The 27,562-nt window shown below is 37.2% G+C and overlaps 1 protein-coding gene across 1 annotated transcript in view; it reads left to right on the forward strand.

Annotated features, from left to right (window-relative positions):
* Positions 1 to 10,268: 10,268 nt before the first annotated feature.
* Positions 10,269 to 27,562, forward strand: part of LOC150091332 (neuropeptide CCHamide-1 receptor-like) — a 68,420-nt gene continuing 51,126 nt past the window's right edge. Inside the window, exon 1 of the mRNA XM_090383237.1 lies at positions 10,269 to 10,381. The gene's annotated coding sequence lies outside the window, so the exon portion shown is untranslated. The remainder of the gene's footprint in view (positions 10,382 to 27,562) is intronic.

Raw genomic sequence — 27,562 nt, forward strand, 5'->3', positions numbered from 1 at the left:
TTCCTTCCTGATTGTATCCTTCCAACAATGAAATTTGGTGGAAGCAGTGTCATGGCATAGGGCTGCTTTTCATGGTTTGGCTTGGGCCCATTACTCATTATCGACAAAACCTAGACAATTATGCACTTCCAACATTATGGCAATACTTCGAGGAAGGCCCAAAGATAACGCGCCATTCCATACTGCTCAGGTCGTAACAGAGTGGTTTGAGCACATGGGTGTAGAAAAGTTGGATTGGCCAGCCCAGAGTGCTGATCTGAACCCTATCGAGCATCTTTGGGATGTATCGGCTTGTTGGGTACGTGCGCGTCGAGGAACATATCACCTGACATTTATAAAAAAAAAAAAAAAAAAAAAAAAAAAGCTGTTTGAGAGTATGCTGCAAAGATTGAAGGCCGTCATAAAAGCAAAATGTTTCAGCACAAAATATTAAATGATACAATAAAAGTTTTTTTTTTTTTTTTTTAGTCTAAAGGCAAGTGTCTGGATATTAATGGTAGGGCAGTGTATATGCACTCCTAAATACTTCAGAGTCATCACTGATTGCAGACTGAGTTCATCTTTATATGCGGATGTCCCCTTACAGATAGTCTTCCTTTCAACAATAAAATGTGTTGTTCCCAGAAATTGTCAATCTGTGCAGTTTACACCATTCGTTCAATTCTAACAATACTTTATTTGCCATTGTAAATATTGTTCAAAAATAAGCATTGTAAAACAGAAAATGTTCACATCGTGCATAATAGAAAAATAAATGACGTTACAAAACAACAGATTTCATCTAAATCTTGTTATTAATATTTACGTACTCTTCGGCGCTTCGAAAGAAGCTAATAATGAAGACTATAAACACGGCTGAATCTAAAGTGTTGTATCAATAAAGAGTGAACTTTAACAGACCAGCAGTGACAATCCACAAGTGGAGCGCCGGTCAGTAATATTGATTCCAACGCAAACAGGATTCATCACACATCTCCATTATAAAAAAAAAAAAAAAAAAAAAAAATAGCACAAATCACTCCTTTTCAAGAAAAGCAATTCTATATTAAATAGAAACTAAAGTTTAGCTACAGCTGGCATTTCCAAACCGAGGATTTAGTGTCAGACAACGTTAACGACAAAATCATTTTGTAGCAAACGTTTTTGTGATTAACCAAGAAAAATTCATTTGACGTTTTCTTGGTTTACCGGAAATGTGATTATAGCCTAAGCTAACTTGTAAGCTACTAGAGAAATACATTTCTATGACGTGATATGCATTGTTATTTGTATAAAGTTAAAGTTGTCTCAAAACAAAACTGCAATTTTGTAGTTAAAGTTGTCTGACACTAAGCTCTCGAAATAAGAGTCCTAGCTAGAAACGACGTATCCGGTTTCTGCAGAATCTCTAAGGTCGTCATGTGGATGAGACACACATGGGAAACTGGATCCCTTCCTCTCCCCCCCATTAGGTTCGAGCCCAGTACCCCACAAATACTGTCACAATAAGTAAGAACATGACCGAATCTGCATTCAGTATCTATTAAAAATTAAAAGAAACTTTCATTTTATTGCTTATTCACAAAACTATTCCACATATTCCCATATCTTGCAGACTTAAATCCTTTCTAAAATAAAAATCTTATCACTAAAAGTAGCATACCTGTTATTAAAAAGTGAACTCTACACACCAGCATGATATTGGCCTACAAGAAGAGAAAATTGGAAGTTTACATATGTATTCGAAATTACGTACGATGAAAATTAAAGAAAAACACTACTTTTGAATGAAAATTTAAGTCACTTATTAGTTTAGAACATTCCTTAAGTGAGATTAAGCAAGAAAAAATTCCATCTTCATCCAATTCATATCGGTTGTTTTGCATCCCTGAGCGTTGCCTCTAATAGTGATAAAACATCTTACTCATCCTATCAATCACTTTCTCCATTACACACATCCACCCTTGCTAATGGAGGTATCCTAGAGAACACGTGCCCACAACAGATCCCTTCCTAAGAGATAAATTTAGGATTGCGGTCGGCTTGGTTATTTATGGAGGATGTCTGACTGCCGATACGCTGACAATAATAAGAGCCATCCCCGATCCATGAATCTTCATATGCCTTAGTTTCCCTGATATGTCATACGCTCATTTATCCCACGCTCTCCCCTCCATCCATCTCTATGCTATCATTCATTCTTAAGTAGGCAATAATTAAATAATCGTCCGCTGTACTTGCTAATAAATATAGGTGATGCAAGTGAGAGCACCATTTATCAATGAGTGTACAACATCCAGTGACAACCATCAGAAAAATCAATGACAACTAGAGTATATTGGAACATCATTTACGATAACAATGATGACCAGCTGAGCAATTAGCAAAAATAGATAAAGTGAATACACTTCATGCATTAAACCACAAGCATTTGTAGTCTAATAAGGCGCCATCTGCCGCTTACATATTCAACTGTGTATATAAAAATTCCATTGTGTCAGCCAGAAAAACTTAATTTTTGTCCAATATCATGATTTCCAAAAATTATACTAAAGAATCCCCTCAAACATGTGTGCTCACGATCATTAACAGTAATAATGACTGATCTGAACACTATGTAAAATAATCTTACTTAACTGAGATGAGGCAATGAAGTAACGAAATACAGTCTATCATAAAAGAGGCATACATTTTAACAAAACCTATTTTCGGACCCTGAGCGAATAAAGTGAATACGGAATCATTGTTATGTAAATAAGTCAATATAAAATGCTTAACAGCCTTCCTCGCCATCAGCTTTCTTCGAAAACGTGGTACCACGACGTGCGGGATAGCATCAGAACAATACCGACTAGATTACACTGTAAGGGTAGAGCAAATATTTATGAATTCGCCACGCTTTTATATATGAAATTATCTAAAGGTCGCTGTTATTTTAGAGAAATAGCTCAGTCGATCTTGGGAATAGTAATCCAAATTTCGACGAATTGAATAACATGTGCCACAGTACAGAAATAATCTCTAACAACGAAATCTGTACTTTTGAAAGCTTACTTTTTCTTTTTTTTTTTTTTCCTTTTATTCTGTACCTTTCCATGGAGAAAAGACATGGAGAAAAATGATAATTGAAGATGGAAGATATTTAAGATGCGAAAGAAGTTACTTAATATTAAAGAGGCCGATACGCAAGAAAAACTGTCTCTGATGGGATTTGTAGCTTGCTTCCAGATATTCGAAAAATGGGAAGAAAAACAGAACAAAGGAAAATGATTATCACAAACCTGTTAAAATAGGAATTAAAAGTGACCACATTCACCTCAAGATTATAACTCCATAGCGTAAGCACTAGCGTACGACACGTTGAAATAATTAAGGTTATTATATATAATACATCATTATATATATAAACTACTCCCAAAATAAACTACTCTTTTAAAGTCATAGAGAAATGTATACACGTGGAAGGATCACATCAAACACCATGTATGATGCTGTCCTTACAAGTACTGTTTAATTACCGATTATTGATAATAATTCTGCGATTTCCTAGAGTTGGCCTGTGGATAAAGCAGTTTTCAGACGTTCGAATGGATTCTACCCTCTTACTGATGTGCGAAGGGAGCGTTCCTTACAGGGATGAGAAATAAGGAGCGTTCCTTACAGGGATGAGATAAGTGTTAGGATTACGCCAAATACGTTACATTTTTTTTTCAAAGATATCATACAACGATAACTACCTATATAATGTTTAATAATAACACGGAATTCTTGTTTATGCCACAAAGTTATGTATACAAAAGGGGTAAGTTTATTTACTAACGATTTTAACACTATGCTACATAAACATATTAACCACTACACTGATCGACTTTGGCCAGAGAGGCCGCCTTCGAGCGAGCGAGAGAGATTCGCATGTTTCAATGAAGTCAAGCAGCAGCGTATGTCAGCGGCACGAACATCGAAAAGCTTACAGCCATGGGAGAAGAGAATGGATTCATGTATTTAAGTAATGTAATATATACATACAAGCATTAAAAAAATAATATTTAATGAAAATAATAATTATTTAGGAACTTCTTTAAAGATAAATTACCTGCATTATGTTTGTATTTAAATTTTCATGTGATAAATTTTTAACTTAAAACATTTATTGCGAGGAATTCGACATGAAAGCTAATCAACGACTTAAGTGTAAACTGGTACGGCGGCGTCAGCAACACTATTTTCTGTATAAAAATTTCTCTTAAATACTGCTAGCAGAAAATGAAACTAATTAAATGAATGAAACTAATAATGGAAAATGAAAAAAAAAAAAAAGAAATCTACATCCTTTTAATAAAACAGCAAAAGAGTATCATATGGAAATTTCCATAGGGAAAACAAAGCAAAAGAACTAATCAGATGTAACTTAGAACCGAAAGAACAAGCAACGAATTTAACTACCTAAGAATACAGATAAATAGTTCAGAATAAGTCATGAAGTAGAACAAGCATTGGAAGGGAGTAGAATATCATGTGAGGTTAAACAATATAATTTGGAACAATCCAAGCATCAATTGGGATGCTGAAGTTAAAATATATAAAACTATAATAAACCTATAACAAATGCAGCTGAAACAACAGTAAAAGAAAAATAAATAAATGAAACCAAAGAAATTAAACCACCAAGGAAAAGAAAAGGTTAAAAGTGAGAAAAATCAGGAAACAATGAATGAATGGATATATAATAGAAAAATGAAAGGAAAAACATAAATAGGATGGATAATGCTAGGTGAGAAAAAATAAACTAGAGAACAACCGACAAACGACGTAGAGGAAGCCAGAGAAAAAGAAAATGAGAGGATGATCTACATTAACACAACAAGCAGAATGCTTAATGGGAAAATAAGTTACTCTTCAAGAAACCGTGTTAATTCGCGATGAAGAATAACTAAACTATGGTGTTAAACATCTTAGCTGAAGAACTGAATAGCTTGAATTTAGAATGAAGATTGGCCTGTAGTTTGAAACAATCTTTTTCTTTACTTTAATGTAAAGAAAATGTTGACCACTTTGAGATAAAAAGAATAAAATATACAACTTCTAAGAACAGGGGCAAGACTATATTGGCATACTCAAATTATTACATTAGAGCCACCCGTAATCTCTTACATATACACATATATGTATTATGACTGTAATATGCGTGTGTTCTAAGGTCAATTTGCCTGTTTTGCTGGACGAAAAAACACCAGTTTCCTGGAGGGGGGGGGAACCTTGCTATCTACGCTTGAGACTGACTAACTCAGCCAAGGAGTGAAAAAAGCCCATAAGAGTTCCTCGAGTCATCGACGGGATTCGAACCCGGGCCTTTTCCACCCGGCGTGGGGAGTACGGTGAGGATACCACTGTGGTACCCGCGCAAACATTGGAATACTATACAAATTACTTCCATGGAAAAAGCTGAACGGGGTTTATTTTATCTATATCAGCCTCAATCTTATTTAGACTTACATCTGAAAACGACACCTGATGTGGACCTTCGGAAATATTAAAAAAAAACTCAGTGTTTCCATGCCATGACCACCTTACTATAGATCCTTCGTTTTTTTTTTTTTTTTTTAATACAGATATCAAGTACGCATGTCTTGTATGTGATATATTATAATATGAAAATTTAGAATATGCTTTATTCTTAATTTGCATATTCTAATTTTATTTCAGCAACATGGGATAGGTGATGCTTTGCAGCCACGATGTTTATCTTGGGTTATTGTTTTTATAATAATTCAATTTAAATTTGTTGTGTGTTTGTATATCGTCTCTCTCCCTCCCGTGTGTGTGTGTGTGTGTGTGTGTGTGTGTGTGTGTGTGTGTGTGTGTGTGTGTGTGTGTGGTGTGTATGCGCGCGCGCATTTAAATAAAAAATCATATAGAAATGAATGGGTTTGTATGTCCCATACGTTTCATAACGTTGTAACAGAATTTTGAAAACCAAGTAAGCAGCAACATGTCTTGAATAATTCAAGTGCGTGATATGATCAAACTACAAGATCTCTTTTACAATGAGCTGCAGTGGATAAGGAGAAGACGCTCCCAGAGGCAATTAATGTCTTTTCGCTAGTAACATCTGTTTACTTCATGTGATAGCATTCTTGATGAGCTAAAAGGAAATTCATTACATGGTAGTGTGACAAACAGCCAACAGAAAACCTCCTGGTATTATACAAGCAGACTTTGGCAATACGTAATGCAGACATCTTCCAAAAGGTTAAGAAAAACAAAGTTCATCACCGAAATAATTTTTTCTACATGCGAAAGAGTCGACTACATAATTTAATTTGCCATAAATGAAACAACTGAATTTAGTACTAAAACTCTACGAAATACATAAAATTGAAAATCATTAACTAGATAATTTTCATGCCCGGAATGAAATAAAAAGTTGGATAATAATCATCTGTGGCGGACTCACTAGAGGAGTCAGCAGGATCATTGTATCCCCCCCCACGCCAAAATCTGGTGTTGTGGCGCCTTTTTTAAGTTTCAATCGCACACGCGAGACAGTGGGCAACTATAACTACAGCACTACTAAACCTTGACGAATGAATATACGCAGAAGGTAGAATGAGAAAGCATTCAGAAGCGAGCATGCGATACAAGTGTACCGGTCGTTGCCTGCATTCCATAGTTTTAGTAAAACTATGGAATGCAGGCGCAGCAAATTTTTTTTTGTCGAATTGTATGTACTGAATGACTTGCAAGTTAACATCCCATTAGAAGGTTTTGGTGTGTTTAGTCAAATTCACCAAAGTAAAAAAAAAAAAAAAAGAAAAGAAAAATGCTACTCGTTTTAAGTGAGTGGGTTTGCATTTACCCTTCGAGAAAACGTAGGGATTCAAGATGAAGAAGCTGCTATTTGTCATTCTTTTCTGCACGTGTGGATTCGAATTCCCATCAATAATTGGAGAAACTCTTAAGACTCCTGAATCGAAGTGCCCGTGAACACATTTGACTATCTTGCATCCTGCTGGAAGTACATCTCTACGTCCGGATAGCTTCACAATTGAAACTGTAAGCTCCGATTAGCCGCTAGAATATCACATCCCATCCAAAAGTAGGTTAAAATATTTTTGAAGAGAAGGCTGTTCAGTTATAGTAGCCGAATACGCACAGTTGAGAGACTTAACATGTCCAAGTGAAAATGGGCCTGTTGTACTGGAATCCATGGTGAAATGAAATAATGATAACGTATAAATCCAATAAAATATCTTTAATTATAAATACTTTGTAGCTTTCGAGACAATCTTGTCTCCTTTTCAACAGAATTTGAACTTAAGTTCAAATTCTGTTGAAAATGGAATTTGAACGTCGAAAATGTCGACGAAGCTTGAATATGGCTTCGTCGAGTCAATGCAATTACTTAAAAATCGATATCTTCACCTTTCTTATCACAGCACCACTTTCAGAATCTCATACGTCGATCTTAATCATCTGTCCGAAACGCATGCAGCACCCATGGTATGTAGGATTTCCCTGTTGTCTTTTAAAATTCTAAGAACGCTCGATTGGCTCATACACAGTCCTTCAGAATACTTTTAAGGCAACTATTCTCAGACATTTCTGACGGCTTGGACATTTTTAGCATTTCTTGACGTCATCATCCTCCCACATCTGTCTTTATTGATATTGATGGTTTCGTTCTCCTCAAATTTAACAAACAGATGTGTTGCTATCAGAAGTATCGGCACTTGTCTGATATTACTTTTCGTATGGACCTTAGATTAAAGAACAGTGATGATATTCTGAAATTCTAATATCAGAACGATGTTAAAATTCTCTCTCCTCAAAATGTCAATTGCCTACTCTCCACGTTGATCAACCACTGATTTACCTGACAAGTAGAAATACAAAAATGTTCTGTTTATACACCGAATGACAACATAAGTCAGGAACTGTTTGCAACCGACCATACAATCGTACTGTAATTAGCAGTTACGTGGGCTTCAATCGTGCCAAATCAAACGTGTGAGCTACTACACTACCGCGCCAACGGTAGTGCAGTAGCTGGCTACGTCAAGCTTAATTTTAAATACACGTCATAACCAAAATCGTAAAAATTTTATACTTATTAATCATGGCATTAAGGTACATAACTTAAGTGTCTTTATATAATTTTGAATCGCCCTCTAGATATATATTAATCAATTTAAGAAGTAAAACACGTTATTTAATATGCCATGTTCTTCTTTAAAGAGCTGCATATTTATTTTCTAAACTGGGATGTAAAAAATAAAAACACTTAGCTGGATATTGTAAAATCAGAATTGGAATACTTCAGAATTCTAGTCATTCTTTTAAATTTCTATCCTGCATCATTAAACACAAACTCCCAGATCATTAAATCAAACCGAACCCCTTTTAAATGTGGTATTCCTGGGGGGGGGGGGAGATTTAAACCGAGAAGACCAGGAATGGACGGCTAATATATACTTCCGCATACATGCGTAAAGTGCCTATTGTCTTTATATTTGGCTCTTTTAAAAAGAATTGTTGAACAATCCCAAATTTCATTGAAATAAGAATAGAAATCCGGAAATTATTATTATTTCTTTTTTCATGCATATCACGTAAGCGCTCCACGTACTACTGTATATTGTAGCTGAAGCATTGTATATTATCTTTGTCATCATGCGCTACATGGAGGATTCGATGGGCAATGTGACGGATACCAGAAAAAGAAACGTTCACAGTTCGCACATATGAAATTGCCGCTTTTTGAGGAGCTCATTTTTATTATCAGTTTACTAAATATATAAATAATGAATTATTTCTATTTGTTTAGCTTGCTATTCGTTATTTTCTGAACAACAGAATTTCACAGCTAATGCGCGAAATTCCATTGTTTTTCAATTGTTATTAAAACTGAAGAGAAATTATGTAAAGTACATTACAGAAATGTTGACATACTACGATCTGCGGTACGTATTGATTGTTTATTTCATGAACAATATTCACCCATCGTAGTATCATGGATGGATGAATATTATATTGAGGTACGTGCAGATCAGTAAATTCAAAGCTGGTAATTTACTTCACTTATATTAATCACAGAAAAGAAAAAAATAATTAAGTTAAGAAATGAAAATTGAACATACTATCGTTACATTTCACTCTTGAAATATAACAATCTGCATAAATTACCTAATTTTGTTGGGGGGGGGGGGTTGTGTCTCCCTTATTGTGTAAAATTTATCAAGCAAAATGAACAAAATTGAGTGAAATCTTTATGGAGTTTAAAAATTTCACAAAAAATAAGACAGAAATTCAGTAAGTCGTGAAGAATGGAAAACAGAATTTTTTAGAAGCTGTAAATACAAGCAGTGCTCTCAAAAGAAGTCTTTTTCTCTTCTTTTTTATATCATTCCGGCTTTGTAACTAGTTGTCCATTCTTATTACCGGCTATTAAACAACAATAATAAAAAAAAAAAAAAATGCGCTTAACAGAGCCACTAGTTTTCAATAAATTTGTAGCACTGCGTGAAATCATTAATAAAGCAAAACGATATATTCAAATCATTTCTGTTCTGATTTCTCATTCCAAACTCCATCAAGGGCACTATTAACAACTATTGCCCTGACCAACAAACCTGCCATTCTCACCTTTTTGGAACAACTAAACAGTTTACTCATCTTTTATTCATTCTGCTGTAAATACTGAATAAAAATGTGTGCATAATGTCTAAAGCAAGAGCATTTCCGGCGTAGGAATCCTCAAGTTCTCTGAACTATGCGTAATATATAATGACATACCTACCCAGTCTTTCTGGAAAGAAAATAAATAACCAGCTATTAATTATCAGAATCGGAGATTGTATTCAAAGCAAAAAAAAAAAAAAAACATGTACATTCTGTAATTATCAGTAATTTTATTACCCCAACTTAAACAAGCTACGGAATGCGGCATTACAATTCCAAGCGGGCACTTTTGCTATGCGCCATTAGCACCGTTAGAGGGCGCTACTCGCCATTAGTTTATCGTTGTCAAACCGGTATTTCAACGAGCAAAGCTGACAGATCTGCCAAGCGTGCGACAGCCTCTGACGAAGAGCAGAAACACCACTCGTAGGACAGTCATCCCACAAGAGGCAGCCTGGCGTGATCCTCGAAATCAGTACTTAAGAAGTTAGACACTCTCCTACACTTCTTCGACGCGAAAATGTTATTGGTTTTTTGCTTCCTCTCTTACGCCGTTAAGTTCTTCCCCTGCTAATGTAAGTCAAGTCAGATTCTGTTAATGGCGTAAAAAAAAAAAAGTCTTTATCCGAAATCTACATAAGGTCAGAGGGAATATCGGAAGCTGGTCGGATGTACGAACATACCATCAACATCCATCCAAACAGAAGACTGCACGACGGGATTGGTAAGTATAATAGTGTTCATACTCTGCCTATTTAGTTTCACGTGACCTTCGATATGCATTGAACATTCGAAATCACTCTGGATATTCATTTCTGCATAAAAAGGCAAATTATTAAGGTTACTGTCTGATTGCACAGTGGAAACATGATACTTTGCGAGTAATATTAGCCATATTGCGCATCAAAAATTCTTTTTAAGAACTTACATTGGACATGTGAATTTTAAATTAACAATTTTATTACAAGAACATTAATATGAATTCTACTTAAAGTTCAAAATAAAATTCTCGCTCAATATAAGATATTAAATATGTAATGGCATTTCATTCCTCTTGACATCTTGTTTCACGTAGTATTAAAATGCTTTTAAATTACATTAAACTTAATTTATGTTTCTTTCTTATACACAGTCGTCGTCTTCCACTCAAATCATCAACCCGTTGCGCTCTCTTGCCCCCCCCCCCCCCACCTTCAAACAAAGTTTTGGAGAAGCCACCGTTCCTTGAGACCATTAGCTGTAAACGAGATGCCTCAGTATATTTCTTAACAAACGGGAATAATCTTACTTCTCCCCTAAATAATTAGTCTCCATTATGAAGATAAAGATTCTTTTCTGTTACCCACTAATTTTCTCCTTAGACACCGATTCTATTTGTATTGACTCATTAATTAAGAACTAAATATACGAACATACACCGTATTTACTCTGACTGAAATTAAATAAATTTTCAGCACTTTTTGAATCGAGGGTATTAATGAATTTATACAGTGGGACTTCGACTATCCCAACCTATCAAGAAACTGAAAAATAGCATTCCCATGCAAGTAAAACTTCAACACAAGTTTTACTTGCTTTCTTTTAGCAATATTAACTGGCAAAACCCAAGATGTCTATACTGCTTTTATTCTAAGGCCAGTGATCACTGGTTTTCAAATACCAGGAAGTAAGCTGTATTTCTATTTTCTTCAGAATCTTTATTCCGTCACAGTTTTCTGTATGTGCTTAACTATGACGGAATAAATATTCTCCGTAGCTTGATACGCAAGATGATTATGCGAGTGCATATTCATCTTCGAATTTCGAGTATGATTATGCACTCGTATAATCAAGCAAACACATCGTACAAAGGAAATATAGACTGCATTCATAACAATCTATTATACGTTATTAAAACTTCTTGAATACATGTTTGTTCATAATCTCAGCCTCGAATTTTGTATCTACAAAGAAAAATCATATATTATTCGAAAAGTATCAACCAAAAATCGATTTTAAGTACGAAATTAAGTAATTGATGCATCTCCACAAACGACTGACATAGAAAATCAAGATATTATTTAGAGTTAACACAAGGGTAACGAATGAACCAGTAGTGTAACAAAATAAATGAGTTTTATATGTAATTTTATTACTTCACATATACGTGATCAAATTCAGATGTAGGGGTTTTCTCCCCCCCCCTCCCCCGTAATAGAAGGTTAAACTAGAACGCTATTTTTGACATTATCAGCAAACCTCCACTATATTATGCGATCCACGCATCACAAAATGTTACAAAAAACTCAATCACAAAATTCGGCATACGAGCTCCGGGTAAACTAGAATAGCTAATTTACAATGGTTATAGAAGTATACTAAATGTGTAATAAAAGTAATATTTATAACACACATTCCCAAATATCTGAATACATTAGACTTTTCGAAAATATTACCAAATTAAATCATGATTTACTATCAAGACTCCATGGATTGGCCTTTATTACGAAATTAAAGATAAGAGTAAATTACAAGGCAAGACTCAGACCTCCATCAAAGACCTCCGAAAATATTATATATCAAGAAGTTTTATAAAGTAATGCATTTCAGCGAAAGACGTTAATAATCAAAACTAAACAATTTTACATAAAGGTGTTCCTAACTATTATTTTTAAATAACTATTTTCAAATTTAATAATAAAATATTCTTGAAATCCATATGTAGCAGTAGTAAGAAGGATTTAAGACGCATCAGCAACTTGGGCCATACTGCGCCGTATATAATACTGGTCAACACGTAAAAATGTTACGAAAACAAATACCCAATCTTGACTAATTTTATGCTGTTCTACACGAAAATCACATTAATGCTCTTTTCGAATTAGGAGTCTCATATTAGCAAGTCTCATATTAGCAAGTAACTCTACAACAGTGATTTCCAAACTGGGAGACGCGCCTCCCTGAGGAGGCGCGGACTAGTGTAAAAGGAGGCGCGAAAGTTTAACAGAAATTAAATTTTCATAACATATATAAATTAAAAATATATATACATATAAATAAACTTTCATAACATAACATAACATTGAATTTTATAACCTATTTTTTAAAGCATTTACCACCACCTATTTCACTCTAACTTCGATATAAACATTTACTTGGAAAAAAAATATTATATTTTGCTGAAATGGATTGATGAATTATGATGTGATGTAATGTAATATACATGATTTAGTGCGTACGTGCTATCTATGATATATATAGGTAGATTGCATAGTATAGCATTAGCTGCATGGTCGAAAATATGGTTTTTGTAACTACAGTAAAGATTGAGATATATATATATATATATATATATATATACACACAGGATGATTCACTACCAGTGTGACAAACTTTCAGGAGGTGTAGGGGGCACAAAGACGAATCGGAATCACATAGTATTGTAGGGTCCGAAATGCCTTCGTCATGCGGTAGAGGACGTTGAACGGGAGGTCGCGTGAACAGCGATCCCGCTGGACGTCAGCATTTGCGAACCGTTTCTGTTGAAGAAACCAAGTAGCAAAAGTCCTCCGGAATGGATAATCCGCAGGCTCCAATGATTGGATGCGTTGCAGATGGTATGAACTCATTTGGTTTGTTGGCAGTATCCTCCATACAGTGTATTGGGAAATACCCAATCGTTGGCCTATCGCTCGAGTACTCGTACTCTGATTGCCTTCTGCAAGACGTAGGACATTCTCCTCATTGCCTGGCGTCCTCGTCGTTCGCTCTCGATTCATGATACCTCTCGTGAAACAACCAACCAGTCTCACGTAACCTTCTGTGCACACGTGCGAAAATCGTATGATGAGGAGCACGCCTGTGCGGGAAACGTTCCTGGTACAAGCGCAGAGCGCCGTTACAGTCCGCAGCTCCATACGCGAGGTGCATGTCGGACAGTTCAACGTTTGAATACTCGTCCATCCTACTGGCTCGGGAACCGGTTCGCAAATGGTGACTTCCAGCGGGATCGCTGTTCACGCGACCTCCCGTTCAACGTCCTCTACCGCATGATGAAGGCATTTCGGACCCTGAAATGCTATGTGATTCCGATTCGTCTTTGTGCCCCCTACACCTCCTGCAAGTTTGTCGCACTGGTAGTGAATCACCCTGTGTGTATATATATATATATATATATATATATATATTTTTTTTTTTTTTTTTTTTTATTGGAAACCCGTTGTTTCGGAAATTGGATGACACCACTGGTTTGCAATTTCGTGCATAGTTCATAAAACGGCCGCTAGAACTGCTAGTCGCAGTAACCATAAAAACAACCTCAAATTCAAACGTCACTCGTAGCTAAAGTGTCAACAGAAGCGTTTCAGCGGTGTGCGATTGTTTTTTTATTGTTTTTGGCGTGATTACTTACTGATAATAATCGTTAGTAATTTAGAAGTTATTTTTTAAGAATATAAATTTAATCCTAATATTTTTAGATGAATGGATAAATTTGACTGGTTACAAGAGAAAATCCACTAATAATGAAGATACTGATGCAAGTAAAGGTAGTGGGAATACAAGCAACAAGAAGGTAGAACTCCCAAGACAATTAACCCCAGGGGCTCACACCTGATGAGTATGGGCTTGGCACACCCAGGGTCCTGAGCTGGATATCATCATTCTTCTCTTGGTGATTCTCTCTCTCTCTCTCTCTCTCTCTCTCGATTTTTTTTTTTTTTTTTTTTTTTTTTTTGGCTGGTGCAGCATAAGCCTCAGGCTTCCTTGCACCATATAGCTGATAACAAGAATAAGAAAATACGATCCATCCTATTTATCATTAGGATTCACAAGTGTTATTATAGATGGCTGTGAAAAACCAAATGTGTCTGTTTTGTACGAAAGTTTTGGCTTCAGATAGTATGAGACCATGCAAATTAAAACGGCACCATAAAACTATGCATTCTGAATACGTTGGTAAGCCCATAGAATTTTTTCAAAGAAAATTAGATGAGTTTAATAAACAAAAGCAAACGTTCAAAAAACGTTTGTTCCATCAAATGCATTGCTAGCGTCGTACCAAGTTTCTTACAGAATCGCGAAATGTAAAAACCACACACAATAGAAGAAACTCTAGTTTTGCCAGCAGCTATTGATATGGTTAAAATAATGTTCGGCGAATCATATGCGAAACAGTTGCGACAAATACCGCTTGCTGATGATACCGTTGGCAGAAGAATCGATGATATAACTGAAGATCTTTGCGATCAGTTAGTTTCTCGACTGCATACTTCGAAATTCGCCATACAAGTAGATGAGGCAACTGATGTAGCTAAAGATGCTCATTTAACTGCATATGTTCGATATGTTGCAGAAACTAATATAATAGAAGATATATTCTTTTGCAACCCCATTCCTGGAAAGGCCACATCCAATGAAATTTTTAATATAATTGATACTTTTTTGATGAGAACGACATAATGTGGAATAACTGCATTGGACTCTGTACTGACGGAGCACAGTCAATGTCAGGACACAAAGCAGGTCTTCAAGCATTAGTTAAAAAGAAAGCACCCGAAGTTATCTGGACGCACTGCATACTTCACGGAGCAGCTTTTGCGTCAAAAAATATGAGCGAGGAACTTTTACATTTTTACAAAAGTTAAGAAAGTTATAAACTACATAAAAAAAAAACAGTCCTTTAAAAGTTAGGTTGTTTGCAAAGCTGTGTGAAGATATGGAAGCTAATTATACCTCACTTCTATACTATTGTGAAGTGCTCTGGCTATCTCGTGCAAAAGTGATTCAAAGGGTATTTGAACTCAAAGAAGAGATTGCAATTTTTCTTGATGAAAATCATAATGAAGAGGCAAATTTATTTAGGAATGATAAGTCTATTGTTAAACTTGCCTATTTGGTTGAAATTTTTGGAAAATTGAGTGTTTTGAATAAACCAATGCAAGGACCACAAATGCATTCACTGATTCAAAAAGACAAAGTGAAAGCATTCATAAAAAATTGGAGCTGTGGAAATCAAATTTACAAAAAAATAAGTTCGACATGTTTCCACTTTTAAATGATTTCTGCGCCAGAGTTAATATTGAAGCAAACAAAAATCTATTTACTGAACACTTGGATGGTTTGCTAATGCACTTTTCACATTATTTCGAAGATATTGATTTTACACAGTTCGCGTGGATACAGAATCCATTTGTTGATGAACAAGATGATGAATTTGGATTGACAACTATTGAAAAGAAAAAGTTGATAGAATTATCATGCGATACTTCATTGAAACAAAAATTTCAGAGTGAAACCCTAGTTCAATTTTGGTTGAATCGAAGTGAAGAATATAATACTTTGTCAAGCAAAGCAATGCAAGTACTGCTGCCATTCGTAACATCATATTTATGCGAAACGGAATTTTCTGCATTAGATGCAATGAAATCCAAATATCGAGCCCGTTTAGTAGTACAAAAAGAGCTAGGAGTAACACTATCCTCAATGACACCTAGATCTGAAAAACTTTGTTAGTAAACAAGCACATCCATCGCATTAAAAACAAATTAATTTAAAAATGAATATACAGATAGTAAAACCTTGTTATTATTCTGTCAATTAGTTTTTTTTCATTTTCTGTATTAATACATTTTTACCATTTAAAAATGTGTCTGTATTATTTTATGAAATAAAGGGGGGGGGGAGGCGCCAAGATTAGATTTTTTTTAAAAGGAGGCGTAGTAACAAAGTTTGGAAACCACTGCTCTACACTATCAACTATGGCTCTCGGCAGAATGCATGACAAAACCACAGTTTAAGTACCAGCATGCTCTTAGGCAAATGTCGCCTCGATTTACATCACGTGATAGGCAACTGTGGCCTCAAATGAATCTTCAACTCTGTTACAATAATCCCCGAATACGGCTAGGTACTGGGTGATTTATTCTCAGTTAATGGTTGTTCTCTGCAAGATTCCTATTTTTTGCGCAGTATTTGTGTCGTGTGAGATTAATATGCCTCGTAAATGTGTGAGTAGTCGGGATGACTTCTGTTACGTATGTGGAGAAGTCATGTTAGCTTCAAGAAAACGTCCCTTAACTCGAGCCATTAAAAAGGCCTACTTGTACTTTGGGTGTAAAATAGGCGACAAGAACTAGGCTCAACACATATGCTGTACTACCTGTTCATCAAAACTCAACGCGTGGGCGAATCGAAATTCGCGTTTTATGCCTTTCGCAGTGTCCATGATATGGAGGGAGCCAACAAATCACGTCACAGACTTACTTCTCTATGATGCCTTCCATTAGAAAAGGGATGACAGGAAAAGGGACATACCCAAATATACCAACTGCAATTTGTCTCGTGCCTCACCGTGAAATACTACCTATTTCTGAACCACCCGCCCGTTCATCTGTATAATCTAATAAAGATCAACTTGATATACACGAAGAAGTACAGAAACCATCCACATTAAGGGATCCACCATTTTGTCCAAACCTTTATCCTTCTGAACCACATAAGATCACAGAAAGTGAGCTTAATGACCTCCTCAGGGATCTCGAACTGCAGAAGAATAAGGCAGAGCTTTTGGCCTCGAGGCTAAAACAGTGGAATCTAAAATTTAGAATCTAAATCTTTCTGTGCAAGTGACAACATTCACAGAAATAAAGCCTATGATAAATTCTATCAAACAGAAGATGACTCACTGTTTGTAAGGATGTTGATGGTCTAATGGCAGCAATCAACATGACTCACATTCCCGAAGAATGGAGACTATTTATAGACCCTTCTAAGGTTAGTCTTAAGGCTGCGTTATTACAAAATAGGAATATACTACCTTCAATACCTCTTGCGTATGTCGTCAAAAAAAAACAAAAAAAAACGCAAATATGGAGAACATCCTCTACTATTTAAAAGGTAATCTCCATTTCATTAGGACTAGAAAAAGGGTTACATTACGTATTGTTGCTCTCTCTGCGAGTAGGATAGTCGTGCCAAGGATATGCATTACGAGAAGAGGAGTTGGTCTCAACGAAAGTTATTAACACCTGGAATTAAGAACTTACCATTTGAACCGCTGGTAGATCCAAATAAAGTTTTGCTTACACCACTCCACATCAAGCTGGGGATTGTGAAAACTTTAGAAGTGAACGGTCCTGCATTCACATACTTGCACGAGAAATTCTCAAGAACATTCCTTAGCGCAGAGAAGATTAAGGCAGGCGTTTTCATTGGTACACAAATAAGGCAACTTTCAAAGATGAACAGTTCGAATGTGGCCCCCTTAGTGATAGCGAGAAATCAGCGTGGAAGGCCTTCTCAGTGTTTCGACTGGTTTTCTAGGAAATCTTAAAGCCGGCCACTACAGGCAGCTTGTGGAATATCATTACTTAAGGAAAACTGGGGTTCAACATGTCATTGAAGATGCATTTCTTGCACTCACACCTGGATTTCTTCCCGCCAGCGATGAATATGGTGAGCTCTTCCATCAAGACATCGCAGCGATGGAACAAAGATGCAAATGGAGTGCCGGCATGTTAGCCGATTATTGTTGGATGATGTAAAGGGATGATCCCGAAGCTGAATACAAGAAAAAGGCGAAAAGGTCCTGTGTTTGGTACAGTTATGTTCGTAGCTACATCTTACTGCCACATAAATAACAAAATACTTTGTAAATATAAAAAGACTACTTTTTTTCGAAAAAAAGAGCCAATCTGCCATTTTAAGCACTATTTCCGTGTTTAGCACCCCAAAATCTATAGAGTAAACTTACTTTCATGCCCTTAACAAGATATGACCCAAAATTTGTTGTTCAGTGTAATGTGTGTAAATTGCGTGTGTTCGGTGGTCATGCATGACTGCTGTACGAATTAACAGTATTTTCCAGGATAAAAAAAAAAAAAAAAAAAAAAAAAACCATGCTACAGTCGCCTGGGACCAACGAACTCTGCTACACTGAAAAAAATTCCTCACTTCATCGACAGGATTCGAACTCTGTTTTCCATCTGGTCTTCGGAAGGATGGTGATTCTATCAGCTGCTGCTACCGAAGAGGGCAATCCATATGCAAGACAGTATTTTATGTTACCTAACGTTACACCCGGTTAGGTCAACTTTCGTATATTAAAGTTACATTACAACTGAACAATTTAATTTATTTTAGCATAGTTTAGTGATCTTGAATTTGTTTTATTTTAAAAAGATTTTAGTTTTGTTTTGAAGGATTTTGTCTGATTTAAAGATATAAAGTGGTAATTTATTACTGTAGTCATAGTAATAATTGTCTGTCATACAATGTCGAACACGGTGAGGAGTCTCTCAGACTTTTTTTTGACGCGCATCGAAGTTATGGGCTCTTATCAACATAAGAACTGTTTGTTATTTATTAACGCCATTAATTAAATTGAAAATAAAACCACTTATTAACTGGTTGAAAATATGGAATAGGTTTTTTCTTAAGCCTTGTTACGTCTCCAATTTCAAGTTATCGCATCAATCAGTATTGGATTTTTTTTTTATCGTAGTCAAAAACCTCTACGACAGCACAAACAATGTAATGTTTTTATTTATTTAATTTTTAACTTTCTTTAGTCCTATTATTTGATGAACATATATGATGACCAGACCCAGAAAGCATAAGCAGGAACATGTGTAATATATACATTTTTAAGCAGGAGGAATAGCCTATATTGATGTTATGAAGACCTCCATATCCATTTTAAGAATCCCAAAATTTTTAAATAATTTTTTTATATCATTTGTTTTTTATATATATATACAAAGGGTACTAGGAAAGTTTTGCAATACAGCTTTATTTAATTTTTTCAAAGTAATTTCCTCTACATTCAATACACCTCTCCATCCTCCGAAACCAATCTTTAAACCAGTTCTGCCAAGTTTCACTAGGGAGTAAAGTACACTCGTTGTCCCAAGCCCGTAGAAGGTCCTCATCACTGGAAAACCGCCTCCCTTTTAGCTTCATTTTCACATGCGGGAACAGTGCAAAGTTGCAGGGAGCAAGGTCTGGACTGTAGGGAGGGTGCTCGAGAAGTTTCAGTCCTGTCGTGGTCAAATATTCAGTGCAGGCTTTGGCGCGGTGAGCTTTAGCATTATCGTGATGGAGGTACCAGGTGTCCATTCTTGACTTTGGCCGCAGGTTCTTCATAGATCCAATGACTTTAGGCAGGCATTGTTCAGTATACCACTTAGCTGTGACTGTCTTCTGCATGTCCAAAACGACACGTTCCACAATTCCACTCGATTTGAAAAATACAGCTATCATTTTCTTCTTTACAGATCGGGATTTTCTGACAATTACAGGTGTGTCGTCATCATCAAATACCCAAACTTTGTTTTGAGCCTTGGTCGGCAGATCGTAATAGTACAGCCAAGTCTCGTCACCTGTCACTATGTTGTTCACATACCGAGATTGTCCCTTATCAAACTTTTTTAACATCTCCCGGCACCAAGTCACACGCCGTGTCATCTGCTCTTCAGTCAGTTGATGCGGCACCCAGAGAGAACAAAGTTTCTTCACGTGCAAATGATCTTGCAGAATCGAACGAATTGCTGGTGCATTTAGGCCCAAAGTATCCTCTATCTGTTGGTAGGTCACTCGCCTGTTTTCGTCAAGCATTTTCCTCACAGCAGTAACGTTTTCCTCCGTAACTGACGTTCGTGGCCTTCCCGGCCTCTCCGAATCCTCCAGAGTGAAATTTCCCCTTTGGAATTCTCTATACCACCTGAATATCGTTGTACGATGTGGACAATCATCATCTAGTGCAAGAGTCATTTCTTCTAAGGACTGGTCTATGGTTAAACCACGCACGAAATTATACCGCAAAACTGTCCTTATCTCATTTCGTGACCACGATGCCATCGCAAGCACTTTACACTCTCACACTAATGAATAACTGAGCCCATCGACTTGGCGCGGCGGCTACTATGCACGTATGAACATGTCTCAACATGCAGCAACAAGCAGCTTCCTGTGATTCATTTTTGCGTCATATTGCAAAACTTTCCTAGTACCCTTTGTGTGTGTATATATATATATATATATATATATATATATATACATATATATATACACACACGAACACACTGCCCTACCATTAATATCCGAACACCTGCCTTTAGACAAAAAAAGCTTTTATTGTATCCTTTAATATTTTGTGCTGAAACCTTTTGCTTTTATGACGGCCTTCAATCTTCGCGGCATAATCTCAACCAGCTTTTCATAAATCCCAGGTGATATGTTCCTCCACTCGGCCTTTAACGCAGCCACTAGTTCGTCCTTGTTCTTTGGGCTATCTCGACGTGCACGTACCCGACGATCCAACACATCCCAAAGATGCTCGATAGGGTTCAGATCAGTACTCTAGGCTGGCCAATCCAAATTTTCCACATCCATATCCGCAAACCACTGTTATTACCCGAGCAGTATGGCACGGCGCGTTGTCGTGCTGATACATGTATGGGCCTTCTCCGAAGGATTGCCAAAATGTTGGAAGTGCATGATTCTCTAGGCTGTCCTGGTATTGCACAGCATTCATGGTTTTGTCGATAACGCCTAATCGGCCTAAGTCAAACCATGAAAAGCATCCCCCATACCATAACACTGCCTCCACCAAACTTAATTTTTGGAAGGATACAATCAGGAAGGAACTGTTCCCCTGGCATTCGCGGCACCCATGAACGGCCATCAGACTGGTAGAGTGCGAACCTCGACTCTGCTGTCCATAGGACTGTTTTCCACTGGACTACAGTCAAGGATTTGCGCTCTTTACACCATGTTAATGGGCGTCTAGCATTTGTTGAGGTGATCAATGGCTTGTGAACAGCTGCATGACCATTGTAACCCATATCATGGAGCGTCCTTCGTATTGTACTAGTGCTGACATTAGTCCCAATACTCTCACAGAGTATTCGTGTTACTTGAGACAATGGTAAATTACGATTTCGCGCACAGTTCTTCGCAGAATTCTCTTGTCCTGTTCTGTTAGTTTTCGGGGTTTACCAGGCCGTTTTTTGTCAGATTCAGTCCCATTCCTCTGCCATTTGCATATGACGTCACTAACCGTTGACCTAGAGATTCCCAGAGTGACTACGATGTCTCGTACAGCACGCTTGCTTACGTTGCATCCTACTATCATTCCACGTTGTAAGTCTTAATTCTGTTGAACGTGTCATCTTGCATGTCCACTATTGTAATTGTCTGTTCGAAGCCCAGTGTGCATATTTATATGCAGGTTCCGAGAAGTGTTGCAAGCATAGGACCTGTTTCTCCATCAAGGAGGAATGTCCGAATATTAATGGTAGGGTAGTGTGTGCACCCACACACACAATATATAAGTAAGCTCCTTCCATTACGAGAAGCCCAAATTTGAGTATAAATCCTTTTCACTATTTTGTTACTTATAGTTAAACCCAATGGATGGATTTATATATATATATATATATATATATATATATATATATATATATATATATTAGCATAATGAAATAATTGAAAACAAATTGGTACAAAATATAATACGAAAATTATAAAAAAATAAATATAAAGCTATCATTAGAGGCAGCAAAATGCACATTCCTCCACATGATGTCCAATGTATAACTGATAATAAAATACGAAAATTAATTTTGCCATGCTACTGGCATTAATTGATTTAATATCAGTTTATATATATATATATTAAATACAGACACTGTGCTGCCACTTTATTAGGTACACCCCTGCTGTGCACACAAATGGTTTGTCCCACAACGCTGCAAGTCACATGACCACAGTTGTGAATATAAATGCAGCGGAACAACCTTTCTAGTATCAGTTAAACGTACAAACCGTAGCAAGACTGGGGAAAATGAGTGATTTAACGGACTTCGAACGTGGCATGGTAGTAGGTGCAATACGTGCTGGACAAAGCGTCTCTGAAACGGCAAACTTTTCACGCACCACAGTTTCAAGAATGATGCAACGAACAGAAAACATCGTCTCAACGGCACTCCTGTGGAAAAAAATCGCTTGTTGATGAGAGGTCAGAGGAGGATGGCTAGAATTGTGTAAGCAAACAGACGGGCCACAATGTCGCATATCACGTCAGAATAGAACCTTGAACAAAATATCGCAACGAACCTCCAGTCCATTGTCGCGAATGGGCTACAACAGCCGACGGCCACAACGCGTACCTTTGTTATCAATGAAGAACAAGAAAGCATGCCTCCTGTGGGCACAGCAACACCAGCACTGGATTATCGTGGATTGGAAAACAGTTGCTTGGTCTGACGAGTCGAAGTTCCCGGTGCATCATGCTGATGGAAGGCTCAGAATTTGGCGAAAACAACATGAATCCATGCACCCGTCGTGTCTGACGACTACTGTGCAAGGTGGTGTGGGCAATGTTATGGTGTGGGGAATGTTTTCTTGGCACACGTTGGGTCCATTGATACCCATGGATTCAAGTCTGAATGCCACACCGTACCTAAACATCGTTGCTGACCAAGTGCATCCGTTCATGTTGACAGTTTATCCTCAGTCAGATGATTAATTAATTAACCTAACTGTCCTCTTTTGAATGGAATCGAGAAGCCTGAGTGGTTTGGGGGGCACCATCCCAGACATAGGAACTATATTCCACGGTAATGCGGATTTGGGATTTGTACAGAGTAAACAGCTGTTTCAAAGAAAAGTAACGCCAGGAGCGAAAGGGAAAACCTAGGTTTTTTTTTTTTTTTTTTGGTTTTTTTTGTTTTTTAAATGAAGAGGTTGCAATATTTGTAATGTGCTTATTGCCAAGAGATTAGAAATCAGGGTAAACTCCAATAGAAATGTCATATGTATACTGGGACAACATGAATTCAACTAGCTATAGCTCTGGAAGAGCGAACTGCTTCGCGGCCAACTTATCGATGTGCAAGTACATAATATCTCTGAAATTTAAAAATAAAAGTTTATTATCGCAAAGTTATTTTAATATACAAATATGATTGAAAAAAATTGACTTGCGTTCGGGAGACGCACAACATTAAAGGTTTAGAGACATAGCATGACATAAGCATTATTTGAGAATTTTGTAGTTTGAAATGCTACAAAAAGAACAGCTTTAACAAATAAAATGAAAAAAGGAGTGCCAAGAAGATTCATGCCCTTGAATGCTAAGAGAGCATTACTCGTCATAACAGGAGTCATCCATTTGCTCTTAATTTCCAAACCGAAGTTTGCGAAGGAAGGTTTAATTGAATGGTAGTGCTTTACCAAGACCTCTGCATTCCAATACATACAATCCTCGCGGTTAAGATCGCCGTTCTTCCACATTGTATTGAAAGCGGATAGGTTTGAATACCGTCTAGACGGAATTAATTTTTTTTTAATACTTTGATCGAGTTAGTCGTGCTTGGCTAATGACTGCATGGTTTGTCTCCTATCAACCATCCGTCCTCAATTTGAATTTATGTTCCCTGTTATATAATCTGAGGAAGATTAAGAATGCCACAAGCATTCAACTTGCTTAATTCATTCAAAGCCTTAAAATCCTCAATCAGTCACCTTCCAGCTGCCTAGTCTCCAGACGCTGCAATTCCCAGAACTGAAGCCGTTCTTGGTAAGACTAACCTTTCGTTCCCTTCCTCAATCTCTTGCCCTTCTCTGCACCCGATCACAGACAAAAATTGCTAAAACCTTCAGGAGCTTAGCACCCTTGGCGAAAAATACAAGCACACACTAAACATATCTACATATGTTCAAGATTGTAATAATGTTGAATTTGTAACTGCTGATGTCCGTCAGTCTGCTAGAATGGGTAAAGAGAAAGTTTGTTATTTGGTTTTTAGGAGCATTAGCAACTAAGGCCATATTGCTCCGGGATATGCGGTGGTCATTCCCTGACCTTTCCGCATTCTCCGTATTTGGTGGTGACGGGCTCGAACCCCGGTCTAATCAAGAAGCGTGTGCTACGCACTGCTGCTCCTTCCCACCCGGCTACGGAGGCGCCCGTAAAGAGAAGGGCAAGAGATTGAGAAAGGGAACGAAAGGTTGGTCTTACCAAGAAAGTATTCAGTTCTGAAAATTGCAGCGTATGGAGACTAGGCAGCTGGGAGGTGACCGATGATCGTTTTAGACTTTGAATTAATTGAGCAAGTGCAATGCTCATGGCATTCATCTTCCTCACATTATATAACGGAGCATGAATTCAAATTGAGGACGGATTGCAGGATAGATGTGCAGAAATTTGCCTTCAGCCAACCAGTGGTTTATTGTTGGAACAAACTTCCATCTATTGGGGAAGTCCGTAGTTTGGATAAATTCAAGGAAGAACTAGCAAATTATTGGAGCGGATGAGCAGGTGATATGAGAAGGTCTTTTTTTTTTTTGTCTGATGTTTTATAAGCTTACTTTATTGCATCATATGCCATTACTAATACCAACTACTGTACATAACGTGTACACAAGATGTCGTCCAGAGCCAGCAGAGGAACCTCACTCAGCCAACTGGCCTTTCCCCGTAGGGAGCACAGAATCTAGTTCCGTCCCCCTAAACTATACGGGCCAGGAGGGGAAGTTACCTACTATGCCCCATATCAGACGCTTCTGTCTGTACGACATCCTAGCCAAACGGGATGAATATAATTCAATAAATTAATTTATAATAATATAAAAAGCACTAGAGGTAGTACGATATTCAGTGAATCAATATTAGTTAGTAACCTTAACACGAATACATAAGTGTTAGTAAAATTAACACGAATTGTAAATATCCTAAATGATATTTGCTGGAATAGTCCGACTGGTACGTTTCAGCTATTAGAAGTATCCCTGCACGGTATTTCCAACAGCAGGAAATGTTCCACTAGGACTATTTCTGCAACAGCATTTCGGATATTCGCGATAACTGTAGTAAACATGCACTTGTCTTGCGTCAAACATCCCTGCTATCAACCTGAACAAATTCGGTTATACACGTACTAGGACCTACTCTGTGACACCAAAAGAGGACGAAAAATAAAAAGAGAATGAGCCAGTCGCTTAACATCCTTGAACAGGGTCATGTAATCTCCAGTCGCTGTCATGCAGGGAATGCTGCAGACTTGATAAAGAAGTGGTAGTTCACATTTGTTAATAGCGACTGCCATTATCTTTCGCATGTGTTAATAGCGCCGTTGCGTGTTGCAGCAGGGATGTTCAGTAATGACAAAGTTACCAGTCGGTTACTTCGCGTAGGAGGTGCCCGTACTGTTTTAGCTGTAGTTTCGAAATATTTCTCCTACTGGATGAGGGATAATGTGTAGGTGCTCACATTTCCATAACGGAATAGAGCAGATGGTCTAAATAAGTGCTGTAGTTGCTTGTAATTTTGTTGCGCTCATCTGCTGACAAAGGTAAAAAGTTTCGTTTATAATCATAGATGTTCGCCAATAGGGAAGCACCTCTTTCAGAATTCACGAAACAAATAATATAAAAGATACTACTTATAATATTGTAAAATTTGTTTGTTGATCAATTACCAGGTTTATTTTGTACTTTTCTGTTCCCTCTCCATACCAGAATTAACTTTTCTGGAGAATAATAAAGTGGGGAATAAATTTTATAACGGAGGTGCGACCCTATTACTTCACAACCTTCTTGTTTAAATTACGCTGGAGACTTTAAAAGCGCGCGCGCACACACACACACACACACACGTTATTTCTGTTTGAAAATACTGCAATAATTTGATGTAACTTGCGTAACTCCAAAAAGAAAATATCCAAGGGGTGATAACATGCTGAAGGTGATCCCCATGTTCAAGAAAACACAACAGTAACAAATGCCAACGAGAATTCGTGATGTGTAAATTACCTAAAATTAATTTGGTGTGCCCATGGTGCAGCAACTGCATGACGTCAATAACGATACTCCATGCAGGTAATACGCTTATCAGATGTTACGCACTGTCTGTAACAGATGTGTTCTAAAGATTGGCTTGCCTCTAAAGTGAGGGAATCTGTCTAAACAAAAGAGGGCTTGTGGAATGTCAGAAAAGCTTAAATCTTTGTTCAAATTGCAGACTTTAGAACAAAGCTTTTAAATAGAGATCTGTTGTCCTAAACAAGGCTCTCGCGGTTGGCATAGTTCACAGTCCTCCCCCACAGAGTGAAAAAGTCCAGTTCGAATTCCAAAGACGCGAGGAATTTTTATTGGCTTTTTTCACAACGTGGCTGAGTTAGTCGGTCTGGCGAGTGTTGCATGGTTTTTCTCCTGGAAACAGGCAAATTGACCACAGAACACAATTTAGAGATAATAATATACACTGCGCAATATGGTATAAGTTCTGATGGGACTAAAACACTACTAGAACTAGTTATTTACGGTTAGCTCAGCACTTACACATGAGTCGTCAGTATATCCTGTTGTGAACTGCTTGTATTCTAGGAAAGTTTACAATCTAGTACTTTCATCTGTTATAGGCACAGTCGAGTGAAAAAAAAAATTGAGAATTCTTCCCATCTGCGACGGGATTCGAAACTGACACATTATTCTCTCCATATTATTATTATTATTATTATTATTAAAATAAGTTTATTTCCCAAGAAACCTTGGTTAACCCCGGGACGGCTCTGTGCCAGAAGGGTGTGAATACAGACTAAGGTGCGAGGAACACAATGTACGATAAACAAGGGTACATTCGTGCTCGACCCGAGACTTTTACAGGGTTAAATAAACAATAATGTACAAAATATACCGGAAGTATTGACTCTTCTTAAAATTCGTTCACTAATTGCACGTACACGGTGAACATTTACTATCGGTGAAGCTTATGCAAAGGGACATACTCATTAACTTCGACCAGGCAGTATTTACTTACCTTTTTACGATCGCTTACTGCGATCGTAAAAAGGTGGGATCCATTAGTCAGTTCCATACTTGTCGTTCGAAATATGGCCCATCAATGGCCTTAATCGTGCTGTTC

This window comes from Mastigoproctus giganteus, chromosome 1 (genome assembly GCF_048544385.1).
Source record: "Mastigoproctus giganteus isolate SK-2022 chromosome 1, ASM4854438v1, whole genome shotgun sequence".
Lineage (NCBI taxonomy): Eukaryota > Metazoa > Arthropoda > Arachnida > Uropygi > Thelyphonidae > Mastigoproctus > Mastigoproctus giganteus.